This window comes from Acinonyx jubatus, chromosome A3 (assembly GCF_027475565.1).
Source record: "Acinonyx jubatus isolate Ajub_Pintada_27869175 chromosome A3, VMU_Ajub_asm_v1.0, whole genome shotgun sequence".
Taxonomy (NCBI): Eukaryota; Metazoa; Chordata; class Mammalia; order Carnivora; family Felidae; genus Acinonyx; species Acinonyx jubatus.
In genome coordinates, this window is record NC_069388.1 from 89,863,389 (window position 1) to 89,880,107 (window position 16,719).

Below are 16,719 nucleotides of genomic sequence, written 5' to 3' on the forward strand. Positions count from 1 at the left end.
TAGCCAAAAGAATCTGGAAAAAGAACTGCATTGGAAGTCTCATACTTTCTGATTTCAAAATTTATTACAAAGCTACAATAATCAAAACAATGTAGTACTGAAAGAAAGACAGACATATGGACCAATTGGAATAGAACAGAGAGCTCAGAAATAAACCTTTACATATATGGTCAGATGATTTTCAACAGCAATGCCAAGACCATTCAATGAGGAAAAACAGTCCTTTCAACAAATGGTGTTGAGAAAACTGAGTATCCACCTGCAGAAGAATGAGGTTCAACCCTTACCTTATACCATATTAAAAATTTAACTAGAAATGGGTCAAAGACTTAAATGGAAGAACTAAAATTATACAATTTTTAAGAGCATGCATATGAGAAAAGTTTTATGACACTGGATTTGACAACAATTTCTTAGATAAATGCTGAAAGCACAGGAAACAAAAGTTAAAATAGATAAACTGGGCTACATCAAAACTTAAAACTTCTGTGCATCAAAGGGCACAATCAGCAAAGTGCAAAGGCAACCCACAAAATGGAAGAAAATATTTGCAAGTAATATATCTGATTGGGGGATAATATGCAGATAAAGAACTCCTAGAAAATCAACAACAAAAAATCAAACAACCTAATTAGAAAATAGGCAAATGACCTGAATAGATATTTCTCCAAAGAAGATACACAAATGATCAATAAACTAATGAAAAGATCCCCAACATCACTAATCACTAGGGAAATGCAAATCAAAACTACAATGAGATACCACCTCACACCCATTAGGATGGCTAGTATAGAAGGAAGGAAGGAAGGAAGGAAGGAAGGAAGGAAGGAAGGAAGGAAGGGAGGGAGGGAGGGAGGAAGGGAGGGAGGAAGGAAGATGAATGGATAAACAAAATATGGTATATACATACAATGGAATATTACAGACTTAAAAGGAAGAAAATTCTTTTTTTTAAGGTCTTATTTATTTATTTAATATGAAATTTATTGTCAAATGGCTTCCATACAACACCCAGTGCTCATTCCAACAGGGGCCCTCCTCAATGCCCATCACCCACTTTCCCCTCCCTCCCACCCACCATCAACCCTCAGTTTATTCTCAGTTTTTAAGAGTCTCTTATGGTTTGCCTCCTTTCCTCTCTGTAACTTTTTCCCCCTTATTCTGACACGTACTACAACATGGATGAACCCCGAGGACATTCTGATAAGTGAAATAAATCAGTCACAAAAGAACTGTAATGAACCAAAATACTATAGGATTCAACATTTATGAAGTAACTAGAGTAGTCATATTCACAGAGACAGAAAGTAGAATGGTGGCTGCCAGTGGTTAGGGTAAGGGAAGAATTGGAAGTTACTGTTTAGTGGGTACAAGGTACAAAGTTTCAGTTTTGCAAGATGAAAAGTATTCTGGAAATGGATGCTTGCACAACAGTGTAAATGCACTTAATGCCATTGAACTATAAGTTTAAAATGGTTAAGATGGTAAGTTTTGTTTTATATATATTTTATCACAATTTCAAAATAATAGTAATAAGGTGTTAATGAGGTACAACGGTGAATTTTGAAGGTTAATCCATTTAAAAAATCCTGCAATCAAATTTTGGTTTCAAGTTAACAGGAATGGTAGCAGAATTATTTTATGCTGATATTAAAATTGAAGTCAATTAAATTCTAATTTATACCACATTATGAATATAGTTTAATTACAAGTAAAAGATGTAATTTCACTTATTAAAAAATTGGATAGTAAATAATCTATCACATTTAGAGATTCAGAGGAAAAATATATCACATCATTACAGGCAAAAATATGTTTGTGTAAAATTCAATAAATATTCATGATTGAGGGGGCAAAAAAACAAGGTCCACTGCAGTAAAGCTCCAAATCACTCAAACCCTTTTTTTTGGCTATCAAAGTCTCCAAGTATTCTTCTAATATTGCATCTATGATAGTGTAATTGGAGTGATCAGTTTACAGGTTTTCTTCTAGACTGAAAAGGCATCTGATATATCCTGGTTACCTAAGCATCTAACACGGTGCCTGACGAAAGGAGACTCACAGTAAATGCTGGCTAGCCGAAAACCAAAAAGAGCATTTAGGCATGAGTTTTGTATGCATAAGTCTCTGAGGGTGTTTCTAAGCCACCTAGAACACCAAATGATACCAGGGCTGTGACTGGCTCTGAGTGGGCTGACTTATCACTAAAATTCTTCTGTATCTCCTACCGTGATGGTTAATTTTATGAGTCAACCTGACTGGCTATGGAGTGCCCAGATTAATCATTATTTCTGGGTGTGTGTGTGAGGGTTTTTCCAGATGAGGTTAACATTTGAACCTGTGGACTCACAAAAGTAGACCTCTGTCCCCAACGTGGGTAGGCATTATTCAGTCTGTTTAGGACCTAATGGAATGAAAGGCGGAGGGAGGACAAATCTGACCCTTTTTTCCTGTCTTACTGTTTGGGTGGAGACATCTCATTTCATCTTCTCCAGCTTCAGATTGGATTTTCACCATTGGTCCTCAGGCCTCCATACTTTAACTGAATGATACCACAGGTTCTCTTGGGTCTCCAGCTAGCAGATGGCAGATCCTGGGACTTCTCAGTCTCCATAGTCACATATATATATATCCTATGAATAGGATATATATACCCTACTGGTTCTGTTTCTCTGGGGAACCCTGATCGATACACCTACCAATATGAAGGTAAGGGGCATGAAGCATTCATCCACCCCCAAGTACAATTTGTGGTCTGTTCCTCAAAGAAGTCCCTTACCACTGGTTAGCTCCTAGAATCAATGATTCTCAACTTTGGGTTGTAGTTTGCCCCCCAGGGCAAATGCACTATGTGGAAATTTGGCAATATGTGGAAACATTTTTGGTTGTCACAACTGCAGTGGGAGGTTGATATTGGCATCTGGTAGGTAGGAGGGAAGGATATGCTAAACATCCTACAATGCACAGGATAGTTCCCCACAACAAAGAACTGAATGGCTCAAAATGGGAATGTATCAAGTTTGAGAAACCCTGTTCTGAAATAAACATCATTCCTTCATTGACCAGTCTAAGTGACTCTTAGTGTTTGTGAACCTCGTGCTCATCACCAGTACCGTCAGGAAGGTGTCAGAGAGAGGGGTTGCTTGGCAGGCCTTGATCAGGACATGAGTGCAAGGTCTGGGCCAACAACTCAATATTCATAGTGACCAGAAGTGAATGGGTTCTTGGAGAATAGCTCACATTAACCAAGCCCTCAAGGGAACACATCAACCAACAGCAGCTTATCAATTCATTACTGGAGAGTCAACTGGCACAAGAGCTAAATCAGATCCTCTTCTAGACGTGGATCCTGGTGATTATCATGGCAAGGGCAAAACTGCAACCAAGGAGCTGCATATTTTCAAAGACAAGGCTTTCTCCTGGTGATAACCCATCAGATTAATCCCACACTATTCTGGGGAAAATCATGTGTAGAGAGGACACTCCAGGACCAGTCAACCAGAATCACAGCACATTCTCTTTGGGCAGAACCCACCAGTTCTTACAATTCTTACTCTCTGACAGCTTTCTTTCATCCCTGACCCAAAGCTCCTTCTCCTGATTACTGACTAACTGCAACACAATTGAACAACCACAGCTTCTGTCCATCACTTACATCTCATAATTGTGTCTCCCTAAACACATGCTAATCTCTTGATGAAGACGACAGCCTGTCTATGAGCACCATCTCATAGACTGAATGGCTAATTATATGTATCATATGCTATTTTCACTGGCTTCCATTCTAGAGGCAACCTCATTTCCAGTGGTACAAAATCATATTCTCTGGAACCTTGAGTCCACTCATTTATATTGAGTGTAATCACTGAATGTATAAAATGGAATGTGCCAGGTGATGATACGTTTCATCTTATACTTTAGTAGCAGCAATGAGTAGGCTCTGGTGTGTTAGCCCCCATGCAGGTTACTATCTCATTACATAGTGTGCAGAGGGTAGTAAAAACTCGTTATCCCCTTAGCTACCTGGGGAGAGATGTGCTGTCAGGAACAGAGGATTATCTGGCAAAAATAGTTCATCCCTGCTGATGCTGGTGTGAGGCAGTAAAGGTTCTGAAACTTGGTTGGCCTCAGGTAGCTTCTCAAGTTCTGAAAGAAAAGAGAAATGGCACAGATAACATCAGAAAGCCATCACATGCTCAGGAGACCACATCATGCCTTAGACCTAGTGTCGTCACGCACCTCACAGAGAAGCCCAGATGATGTTTACCTGGACCTCTGAAAAGACGGAATAGCATCTCTGGAGAGGATAAAGCCCACTGCCAGACTTTAATGTGGAATTTGAACCAGACAGCCAAAGAAACTAAACTCCCAAGTTCATAGAAAGGGAAGCAAGGGGTAAAAGATCAGAGATGCTTGCTTCCTCTTTCCTCCAGTCAGCCAAAGCCCACAAAACAGCCAGAATGGGATGTGTCCACGTGGCCCCTCACCACTGAAATTTTCAGGCCAGCATCTCCCTGGAACAGGAAGGGAGGAAATTCGGTTCCCAGATAGCAGTGCCCAGATGGGCCATGAAATGAAGCCTCATGCAGCTCTATGTAGGCACAAAAAACCTGGAAATGGTGATGTGTGACTTCGCACAGCCAGAAGTCTCAAGGCCTCAAGCTATGTTCAGCCCAGCTAGGGAGGCCAGTGGGAGTCCCTGAAACAACTGAATCCCACACAGCTTCTTTATGTTGCCAGCTTCACTGAAAAGTGTGCAGAAGGACTGGAGTCCATCCGGAGTCCCTCTGCTCCACGCCTACACACCGTACCCATGCATTCGGTTGTCCGCACCACTTCCTGCCGACTCCTGCCGCATGTGACTTCTGCTGGTTTATTTATGTCTCATAGATACTTATCCCAGCTGCCTCAGCCTCACAGAGAATTTGTGGCACCTTCCTATCTCCATTTGCCTCGTGAAGAAATGAAGGGCAAGAACAAAAAGGAAACTTGAAGCACAGAACTGATAGCTCTTTAGAGACTCAGGCACCAAAGGGTGGAAGCAGGTCTTTGATGCCCACTCACCCTCCCCTCTACACTGGTGAAAACCACGCAAGAGCTGATGCCAACTTGGCCACATGGAGTCTGAGATGCAAAGGCTTGAATGGAAAAAGAGCTCCTACACCACAGGATGGGAAGAGGATACACATGGTCCCGGAGAAATTATTGCACAGAGAGAAACCTGCTTTTCTCTGCAGGACTGATAAACACCGTGACACATCCAACATGCTAGCCTACCAGCCACTTGGCTTCCTTTGCTCCATCAAACTTCTCCTCCAACCCACTGCAGCAAACCATTTCCAGGGACACATCTGGAAAGGCGCCACCTCTGAAATCTGGGCTGCGAGCTCCTTAAGAGCAGGGACCATGTCTTCATTCTGCTCTTTGTTCCTAGGCCCTCCCATAGTGACTATGGGTGACTGACTCACACTCAGAAATCCCACTCTCCAACCAGAACCAGAACCTTATATCTTCCTACTTCTTTCACCACTGGAATCAAGGATGAGGCAGAGAATTCTTAGGCTTGACACCAAAATTACATTCCAAAACAGGGAAAATTGATAACTTGGACACCATCAAAATTAAACACATTTCCTCTGTGTTAAGAGGATGAAAAGACAAACTATAGGGTTGGGGGTGGGGGGGGGATTTGCAAATTATTTATCTGCCAAAAGGAATAGTATGTAGAATATATAAAGAATCTTCAAAAATAGTGACAACATCAAATGTTGATAAGGATGTAGAAAAATGGATCACTCATACATTGTTCATGGAAATGTAAAATGAAACAGCCACTATGGAAAACAATTTGGCAGTTTCTTAAAAAAAAACATACAAACATACAACCAGCAACTGCATTGCTCCTTGGCATTTATCTCAGAGACATGAAGACTTAAGTTCACACAAAATCCACATAGGTATTTATAGTAGCTGTATTTGTAATAGCTCCAAACTGGAAACAACCCAAATTTCCTACAATGAGTGAATATTTAAACAAAATGTGGTACATCCATGACATAGGATACTACTCAGAAAAACAAAACAAAACAAAACAAAATCTTAACTCATGCAACAACCTGGATGAATCTTCAAAAAATTATGCTGAGTGAAAAAATTCAATTTCAGAAGGTTGCATATTGTATGGTTTCACTTATATAAGATTCTTGTAGTGTCAGATTATATAGAAATGGGGAACGAATTAGTGGTTTCAGGGGCTAAGGAGGGGGTGGGGTCAGAAGGGTGGTGAGCACAGCTATCAGAGAGAAACAGGGGGAGGCTTGTGATGACGGGAATGTTCTGCATCTTGACTGTATCAGTGACAACATCCTGGCTGTGGTCATTGTACTACAGTCTTGCAAATTTTTATCATTAGGGAAACTGGTTCAATGGAACATAGGCTACCTGTATTATTTCTTACAATTGCATGTAAATCTGAAACCGTCTCCAGAGTCATCCTGAATCATAATTTTCACATTAAAGTTTAAAAAGCATGAATCCAAAAGACTCAACCAAGATATCGGGGGAAATTCAAAATTCTTTCTTATAAGCAACAGTTGAAGGGAAGAGAATTTCATCTGGGGAAATCTTGGAGAATGAGGTGGTGAGAGTTTCCTTCTTCTAGAATATGAAGGGATTATGCAGAAGAAATTAGACTTGGTTCATGCAGCACCAATGAACAGAACACAGGCTAATGTAGGGAAAACCTCATAAGCTTCAGGATCAGGCCTGAATTTAAACCTCGGCTCCACCATCCCCTATCTTTAAGACTGAGACAAGTTAGTTGACCTTATCATTAAAATGAGGCTGATTCCTATCTCAACCCATCAGTCAGCATGGAAGCAGAGAAACAGAAACTGTTTCAAGTATTTTCAACAGAAAGAATTTAATGCAGGGAACTCATTACAATGATAAAGATAGAAATGCAGGTGGAAGGTGAGAGAGAGGCTGAAATGTGAAGCCTCACATAAGAAATGACAAATTCGAGGGTTAAAGTACTTCTGAAATTGACATGACTTTTAAAGCTTATTTATTTTGAGACAGAGAGCAGTGGAAGGGCAGAGAGAGAAGAAGAGAGAGAATCCTAAACAGGCTCCTCACTATCAGCAAGGAGCCCGATGTGGGGCTTGAACTCATGAACTGTGAGATCATGACCTATGCTGAAATCAAGAGTTGGACACTTAATCAACTAAGCCACCCAGGCACCCCTCAAATTGACATGAGTTTTAAAAGATGAAATTAGTTGGAGTAAGGTTGTATGGGGTGGGACCATGAGGCAATCGAGACAGCAGCAAAATTGGACAGCAGACAGTTGAAGGGACAAAGGGAGGAGGCAGTGTTGCCCAAGAGCCGGGTCACCAGGAAGAATCTGGAATCACAGAGATGTGGCCACTACTAGAGGAGATGCCTGAGGAAGAGACGGAGGGAGAAAACACTGGCTTCCTTCCTCCTTTCCTCTACCCTCTAATGTCCCAGTGGTGCTTCCATGGGCCAAACCCAGCAGGAAGCCAGAGCACCCTTGAGGCTGAGAAAGGCAGCCTGCAGGTTGGCTCCTGCTGTCCAAGATAGAACAGGGATCAGAAGGCAAATAGGACCAGTCTGGTGCGCTTCTGGGTGTTTGTGAGGATACAGAGTATGTAAATGCCTGGCACATAGTAGGTGCTCAATAAATAGTAATTCCAACTTTTACACGCCGGTGTTATATGATAAGCATTTAGAAGCACATTTTCTCATCACTTTATATCTAAATATATAGTAACACAAGCTGGGATATCTGGCTCATGCCACATGGACTCTGCCAAGAGTGCTTTTTTTTTTTTTTCCCCAAATGGGCTACATATCTGAGAAATGTGAAAAGCAGCCCTGTCCTAGAGTTTCATTGTATAAAGCAAATGTTGAATTTCCACAGCTGCTGGCTTCTGCCTACCCAGAGGAATAGTTTCAGTGAAATATTAATCTCGTAGAAAGCCACACTGGGGTAAGACTGCACAGTAATTCAAGCAGCATGTGCAAAATTTATTTAGTGTTGGCCAGGGATGGTTTTAATTATGTGAAGTCTTCAGAATGAGAAGAAAGTGACTGAAGATGCTTGACTCAATCAGTCACAGAGGCTCTGGATGCTCCCAGCACCCTCCCCAGTTTCGGTTCATTTCTGCAGGCCCCAAACCACAAACACAAAGGAAGCTTCCATGGAACAGGATTACAGCACTGCCAGCACCCAGGTGCAACCAGCAGCAGAAATGGCCAAGACAGGAAACATCAGCACCAGCAGCGCAGAGACCTCCATGTAGCATGAAGGTCAGGTGTCCAGGTGTGGGAGGATAACCAGGGCGGGACAGAAGGAGGCAGGATGCAAGATGCTTTCATCAAAGGTCCCAGGTGGATGCAGGGTGCAGAGTGTGCTTGCTGTGCACCTGCTGGACACCTCTCATTTCCTGGAAGTCACTTGGGGAGGTATGGTGTTGCACTTGAAGTAGCACTTGGGAGCTGAGAGAGGGCCTGTACCCATCCCTAAGGACCATATGTGCCCTGAGGACTGGACTTTGCAGACAGCAAAGTGGAGCCAGTCCTGTGGGCCTTAAAAATAGGCACCGGCCAGAAGCCACAAGGTGTCCCCTAAGCTGGTGCGAAAAAAAAAACCCGGGAAGGCAGCCTCCAGGGCCCTGGCACCAGCCTGGAGACCAGGGCTTCTGGCCCAGGAAGGCCTAGATGAGTGAGAAATAAGAAAGAGAACACAAATTTGCAAAGGAGATGGATGAGCAAAGGCTGGTCCTGTGAGGGCTTGGAGATGAACAACAAGGTTCTCATCATCAGCCCTAGGTCAGCCCATCAGGGGGTCAGTATTTAGTGCCTCAAGTCAGATAAGGTGCCAAAGCCAGGCTGGTCGTAGCTGAGAGGAGTGACCTGACAGAGGAGTCCAAAACACTGAGGTTGGACAAGGGGGAATGGGAGTCTCCACTTGGATTTGCCAGATATCTCTTCAGCCCATTGTGTCCTGAATTCATTCCTCGCCCACCCGTTTCCTCTTTTCTCTGCAGTGTTCATAATATCCTGAACCTCCCAATCACTCGGGTTCAAACTTGGGGGTTATCATGAGCCCTTCCTCTCCCTTGCCCTGAAAATTCTACCTCCTATCCCTTCTGACTCTCTGTGCTCTCGGCCACTTGCCTAACTCAAAAAAGCCTCCCACCCAACCCTCCCCCCTCCCCCCCGCCAGCATCATACACAGGAGCCAGGCTGAGCACTAGGAAACTGTTCTAATAATGCCACTCTTCTGTCCTAAAATCATCTCCTACACAGTAAAATTCTTTCCAATAACAGCCCAATGTCAAGCAAATAGAATCACTCTCTTCTTTGTATACTTCCCAACCAGTTCCACCTCTGGGTTTTACTCTGCTAAATGTACTTCTCCACATTATTGCATTTCTGAGTCCTACCCATCCTTCAGGATCCACATCACATCACCTCCTGCAAGAACATTCTTTGATCTTCCCCTGCATACATAATTGTTCTCCCTTTTGGATAGATTTCCATAACCCTGTGTGCCAATCTTCTGCATATAGTAAAAGCGTGTGCTTTTTAAAAAATATTTTGCACTAGGCTATAAGCTGTTTGAAAAGAGGGGCCTTCCATCATATTCTCCTTCATGGAGGAAGTATAGGAAAACCCTGGAACATAAAGTCTGTCCAGTTTGTAATAAATGTAAAGAAGTGTGGGGGAATACCACTGGAAAGGAAGAAAGCAAGACTGGAGTCATGCTGTGATCCTGGAGTGATAACTGCAGGTACTTGGGAGTCATCAGTTGGTATGTGCCCTGACGAAGCATACCAAATGTAGAGGAAAAGGTCCATGGCTGGACTCTAGAGGGAACCAGCCTGCCAGTGTCAGTTGCAGAAAGAAGAAACTGTCATGTGGACTGGCAGGAAGTGGTCAGACAGAATCACAACATTCCTACCACACTGGGCCTGAAAAGAATCCCAGCCCTGTTGGTCAGCCACACCGACATGTCTTGAATCTCTGACCGAATCCTGTGTGGCTTTCTCTTTAGAACTGCAAGTAAGGGGCACCTGGGTGGCACAGCTGGTTAAGCCTCTGACTTCAGCTCCGGTCACGATCTCACAGTTCATGAGTTTGAGCCCCGTGTCAGGCTCTGTGCTGACAGCTCAGAGCCTGGAGTCTGCTTCAGATTCTGTGACTCCCTCTTTCTCTGTCCCTCCCCCACTCACACTGTCTGTCTGTTTGTCTGTCTGTCTGTCTGTCTCTCTCCAAAATAAGTAAACATTAAAAAAAAAAAAAAGAATTGCAAGTAGGGCTGGACATGTGGGCAGACTTGTGGGTCCTTAATCAAGACCATCATTAAAAAAGGCGATCCACTTGCCATGTTATTCCTAACCAGTATTCCTCACACAGAGGCTTTGGTCCACCACCAGAGGCACTTCCCCCAAGTCCAGGCTATCTGAGGCATCTGCACATGTGGGGAACTCAGAAATAATGCCCCACCGAAGAACATGCAAATGGGAACAAGACACATTCCTAGTCATCTGATTCTTTTTTGTGTGGGCCTCCTGGCCCCAAGCTGACTTCTCCATTCACTACAGTTAACATCAGAGGATAGATCAGAAGGGTGGATCAAAATCCCTGAGTTCAGGGAGTCTGCAAGGCCAGTTTAGTCCCTCGGGGAGATGAAGGAATGAGAAAGTCTAGGTAGGGGGTGTGCCAGCCTTCCTAGGCAGGAACCACGTCAGTCCTTGGAGGCAGGCAGCTTCCACCTGAGCCCTTCCTGATGGCTATTTGCCAGGGGCAGCTAGTCCCACAGCCACCCACACAGGACCTGCTCTGTGCCACTGCAATTCAAGTCAACACAAGGCTTGAGCATCTGGAAAGTGAACATTCCCGAGCGGGGCAGACGTCTCTCTGATTCCAACAGGGAGGCCCTCCCAAGCCAGCTCCGGCAGCTTCCCTGAAACCACAGCTGTCTTACACCTTACTCTGATACACTGGAGCCCAACCTACATGTTTCGAAGGTTCTACAAATGTTTGAATCAAATTACATTTTTAAAAATGTTTTTCAAACCAGAAGCAGATACAGTCACATGTGTGATAGGCCAAGCGTGAACAATCGCAGACCCCATGAGCTACAGGTCAACACACTCATGCTCACTTCAGAATAAAGGTTCTCCTGCCAAAACCGTGCATATGTTTGAACACATGTAATTAATTACGAAAGCTGCAGTTCCAAAAAATGTATTTTAACAATTCACACCGCAGCAAGTCTCCTCATGCTGCAAAATCGGATGTGTAGATACTGCCACCCTGGCTCACGTGGGCCATGCTCAGTTAAATGCCAGGCAACCCTCAGGGGAACCATGGAGTGCTTGCTCATATAAAGATCTAAGAGTGAACTGTACAGCAAGGAGTGACCACACAACCTGCTGCACCGTGTATCACTGGCAGCTTTAGTGCTTGTTTTAGCCTCAGAGTGCTCGGCAAGCTTTTGGGAGGGGGCACCTGGGTGGCTCAGTCAGTGGAGCATCCGACTTCGGCTCAAGTGATGATCTCATGGTTCATGAGTTCGAGCCCCACATCAGGCTCTGTGCTGACAGCTCAGAGCCTGGGGTCTGCTTCAGATTCTGTGTCTCCCTCTCTCTCTGCCCCTCCCCTGCTTGCACTCTGTCTCTCTCTCTCTCAAAACAAAACAAACAAACAAAAAAACCAAAAAACAAATACACATTTAAAAAGTTATTTTTAGAGTTCTCGGCAGGCTTTTAAAATACCAACTCAGCAATGCAGGGCCATGCTGTTACCATCCCCTCCTATAACTGATGAAGTGAAAATGACAACCAAAGTTTGGACTCCACCTGCCAAATTAAATTAACCGTTCCCTTCCTTTCCCTCCCATCCCCTTCCCTCCCCTCCCCTTCCCTCCTCTCCCCTCCTTCCTTCCTTCCTTCCTTCCTTCCTTCCTTCCTTCCTTCCTTCCTTCCTTTTGCTGTGTTAAAGGTTTTAAGTTATTACTAGAGAGAAACAGGCATTGGAGTTTCTGAAAATAATTTTAATAACATAATTAACGTTTCATAATGATACACTATGTTTTGAGCAAGTGTTTTCTGCCAAACAAAGATGTAAATAGTTTGAAGAACCTGTTCATCTATTCCTTTCAATCAGATCCTTTGTAATTAAGGAATGCAAACAGTTTTCACATAGGGTTAGTGAGTCAACATTATAAGCAATTTTTCCTGTATTCCTCTTTCAAAGTTCTGGGTTGTTTTAATCAGAATAACCTGAATCTACAAGGGATCCTGCTTAAAAGTGTTATCACTACCAATGGCTGGCAGTCATAATTTTCACAAGGCCATGGTGCTAATACAAAACACAGGGACGCATTAATACTGAGGGTGTCTGGAGGCTGTACCCATCATTCCAGACCCTCCATTTCAAATTTTCATGTTCTTCATGACAATGTCATTGTTTCCATTATTCACTGTATGTTATAAGCTAGAGTTATCACAGAAAATATCATGCAACAAAATATTGGGCTTTTTTTTTCCATTTTACTCATTGATATGCCATATAAGATTTAACTTAAAGAGTTTATTTTAATTTTTATTTATTTTGAGAGCGAGAGCATGAGTGGAGGAGGGGCAGAGAGAGAAGGAGAGAGAGAATCCCAAGCAGGTTCCCCACTGTCAGCGTGGAACCTGACTCGGGGCTTGATCCCACGAACTGTGAGATCATGACCTAAGCCAAAATCAGGCTGACTCAGCCAGGCAGGCACCCATCCCTTAAAGAGTTTTAATGCTAAAAAAATTTTTGAATCACTAGATCATTCAATACATAGAAGAAACCCAATATATTTAGCAGGAAGGGATTAAAGAACAGATCTTCTTGATTAGAAGGGCAGAAAGCAGATGAGAGTTGATGTGCTTCAGCAGAGCCCCAGGTACAAACTTGGGGCTCAAAAAGGTAATTGTTGAATTATCAGTGTAGCAGAAATGGCAGTCTGTTGCTCCTAAAATTGGGAAAGGGAGAAGCTTTGGAAACAGAGACACAGAGAAGGCCACGGAGGCAGTTTTGCTTGTCCTAGGAGAACCAGGTTCCTACAGGCAAGGAAGCAGGCCTTTCTTCGTGTGAGCAGGGCACCCCAGAGAGATGGCAGTGAATGGGTAGTCACATGTGGCCACTGACCACCAGGGCCAGCATAGCAGTGATGTCGGCGTAATGGAGAGAATGTCAGGAGCCGTGAGGTCTCTGGGCTTGTGGTAGAAGAAAAGTAATGGTCAAATGATTTAGAGGGAAGAAGTCCAAAGGAAAGTGCAGCTTGAAGTGAGTAGGAGCAAAGCACAGACTAGGAATCATTCATGTATTCATTCACTCACTCATTTATTGACTAAGCACCTATTAACACAAGCATGATACTAGAGGCTGGGGTTACAGAGATAAACAAGCTCCAGTCAGTGTCTCTCTCGAGGAGGCAGGTATTATTCCCAAAGGGGAGCACAGGGAGAAAGAGAGGATGGGGGGACAGAGAAGTGAGTCTCCAAGAAGAAATGGGAATTGCAATCAAGTGGGTAATAGCTGAGGATGGGGCAGGAGGAGCACATTCCAACAGAGACAGTACTCATGTAGAAAGACAAGATTTGATATGGAAATCTATATAGTTGGGGAATAGCAGGTGGGTCAAAAGGAATGAAGCACAAAGTAAAAGGAAAGGAACAGCAAGAGATGATGCTGTTGAAGGGACCTGGCGTACTCTGCTAGGGAGCCTGGAGTCTCCCCTGTTGGCACTAGGGAGCCAAAGAGGACACTAAGCTGGGGACAACATAGTATTCATAATCTGCATGCACACTTCCCTTTGCAATTGTTTCACCCCATTTGCTTGTGTGGCCTCCCACAAAAACTCCCTGAGAGCAGGAACTGTCTTTGTCACCTTTTTCATCTTTACATCCTCAGAACTTAGTGCAGTGGCCGGAATGCAACAGGAACTCAACACTTACATTTTACAAACTGGTAAATGAGTGAGCAGAGTGCCAAGTAGGGAAGGACAGTTTAAGAGGACAAATGCACTCGAGCATGGCTTAGAGAGCACTGGCCAGCGCAGAGGCTGAGAAGTCAGGAAGGGAAACCATCTGAAATATGACAAATCAGGAGCCACTAGAGACAGAATCCACATGTCCCCAGCAGCACATCGAGGAAGTGGACAGAAAGATGACCATCGGTGGAGATACCTTACTTAGAGTAGATACCACTCAGTCACATTGGCCTCGGGAAGCAGTCTGAACTCCTGGGCTGTGTTATGAGCTGAGCTGTGTCCCTCAAACAAACAAACAGACAAACAAATAAACAAACATATGGTGAAGTCTTAACCTCAGTACCTCAGAATATGACCTTATTTGGAAATAGGATCTTTGCAGGTTTGACCAAGTAAAGATCAGGCCATTAGCATGGACCCTCATCCACTGTGGCTGGTGTCCTCATAAAAAGGGGAAATTTGGGCTCAGACACACACACAGGGAAGACGATGTGAAGACACAGGGAGAAGACAAAAATGCTACAGGAAGCTACCTGGCTACTAGAAGCCGGGGAGAAATCTGGATCGGATGCTTCTCTAGTGTCTTCAGAGGGAGCCTTGCCCTACTGATACTTTTTCTAGCATCCAGAACTGTGAGACAATAAATTTGTCTCACGAATTTATTATCTGTTGTTACCTGTAATTATCAGTTGTTCTAATCCATTCGGTTTGTAGTACTTGGTTATAGCAGTCCTAGCGAGGGAGAAGGCTGGTGGTCAGAAGCAGATCAACAGCTGTGGCAGACACCTGTGTTTATCTCCCCAAAAGGCATTTCCCCTTCCTGCTTGCTGCAGGAGCCCTTTTGTTGTGTCCATCTGCCAGGGGCCAAGGCGTGACGGGTCATGCGACTGATCCACGTCAATCATGGCGGTCTCTTTGCCATTCCATTTACCATGTGACCCAGTTCTGGTCACTAGGTCTCACTAAAAGGACTGCTGTATCCATGACATAATTCAGTTGTTCTTGGATATTTCTCAGCCTCTAAATCCCTGTTTAAAATATTCAGTGCAGACTGTCTCTAGCTGAATCTGGACAGATACTAAATTAATGATCAGTGGGGGTTCTAGACAACCCAATGGAGATGGTAACTGAATTGATTTCCTTGACCACAACCTGGTCAGGTTTGTCCTTTCGGGGGCTAACCTTGGCCTCTAGAGTTTAAACCTACAAATTTTCCCTCATCTGATACCATTATCTCCATCTGACACTATTACCTCAATCTGACAAACATCTCCTGGGTATCTAAATCAGGCAGTGAATCAGGCGATATTCTAATCTCAGCACTTGCATTCAGGGATTTCCTAATCTGTAACCTAATGCCACACTGTCTCCTCCATATTATAACATGCACAGATCATCAGGTTAGAACAGTAAGTCTGGGTCTGAGTTTTGCTGCACGTCCTCTGTCCAGCACAGAAGAGTAAGCTCACACCTGATATTTTCCACAGTTAAAACACACGTCCAGTCCTTGCTGTGCCCGAGGCTAATTGATAACCTTAAAGGGTGGAATGGGTCTTCACAGGGACAGAAAGAAAGGAGAGGAGGGAGCTGGGAGACTTAGGGAGAGGGACTTCATGCCCTGCAAGGATGGGAGATTACATTTAGGAATGGCACAGGCTTTGACACTAGACCCAGGTTCAATGTCAGCTCCATGATGTACCAGCTATGCGATTGTGGGCCAATGACTTAGTATTTCTACAGTTCAGTGTGGAAATACAACTTGATATTCTTAAGAATTGTGCTTAACAATGGGGCAATCTAAGTAATGCACCTAGCATGGTGTCTTGTGACCAGCAGGTGACCTCCCAGGATATGTGTGTGGTTCTGAGTCACACATACAGAATGTCTGAACTTTTATATATTTTTTTCAGTGGAAGAATTAGTCCACTGAGCATTGACGACACAACAAGACATGTTCCCATCAAACTGGTCATGTAGTCCTGTCACTTTCACCTCAGAGTGTGTCACAAACCATTTCTCCCTATGATCTTCCATTTAGTTCCCCTGAATTAAAGCGATGGCTCTTAACTGGCCTCCCTGCCTCCATTCTCTCCCAGTCCTCCAGTCGAACCTCCAGTGAGCCACCAGAATTGTTATTCCAGAGCAGGGACTGGTTAACTACAGTCACAAGCAAATCCAGCCCATTGCCTGCTTTGTACATAAAGTTTTATTGGAACAGAGCCATGCTCATTCACTTATGCCCCATGGCTGCTTTCCCACTGTAGTCTCAGAGCAGAGTAGTTGTAGCAGAGACTGTAAGACCTGCAAAGCTTAAAATATTTACTCTCTGGTCCTTCACAGAAAAATTTTTCTGGACTCTTGATAACTTGTTCTAGTAGTACACGCCCCCCAATAACTCACCAGTCCCTCCTTTGACTGGCCTCCAAGAGAAAGTCAGTGCTGTGTGAGTTGGCTCTTGCCTATTTCCTGGCTCACCTCTTGCTACTCCCCTACCTGCAACCTAATCTCCATCCTCACTGAATGAGTGTCCTCCAAGCACACCAGGCCCCCTTCATCCAGAACACCTCTATTCCCTTTCCATATAGAATACTTCTATCTGTTCTTCACTATTCCTTCTTTTATGAAGCCTTCTAGAATTGCCCCCCTCAGCCCTA

General features: G+C 43.9%; 1 protein-coding gene across 1 annotated transcript in view; it reads right to left on the minus strand.

The window, feature by feature from the left end:
• EVA1A (eva-1 homolog A, regulator of programmed cell death) overlaps window positions 1-16,719 on the minus strand; it is a 46,513-nt gene that overhangs the window by 18,599 nt on the left and 11,195 nt on the right. Inside the window, exon 3 of the mRNA XM_053200820.1 lies at window positions 4,024-4,146. The gene's annotated coding sequence lies outside the window, so the exon portion shown is untranslated. The remainder of the gene's footprint in view (window positions 1-4,023; window positions 4,147-16,719) is intronic.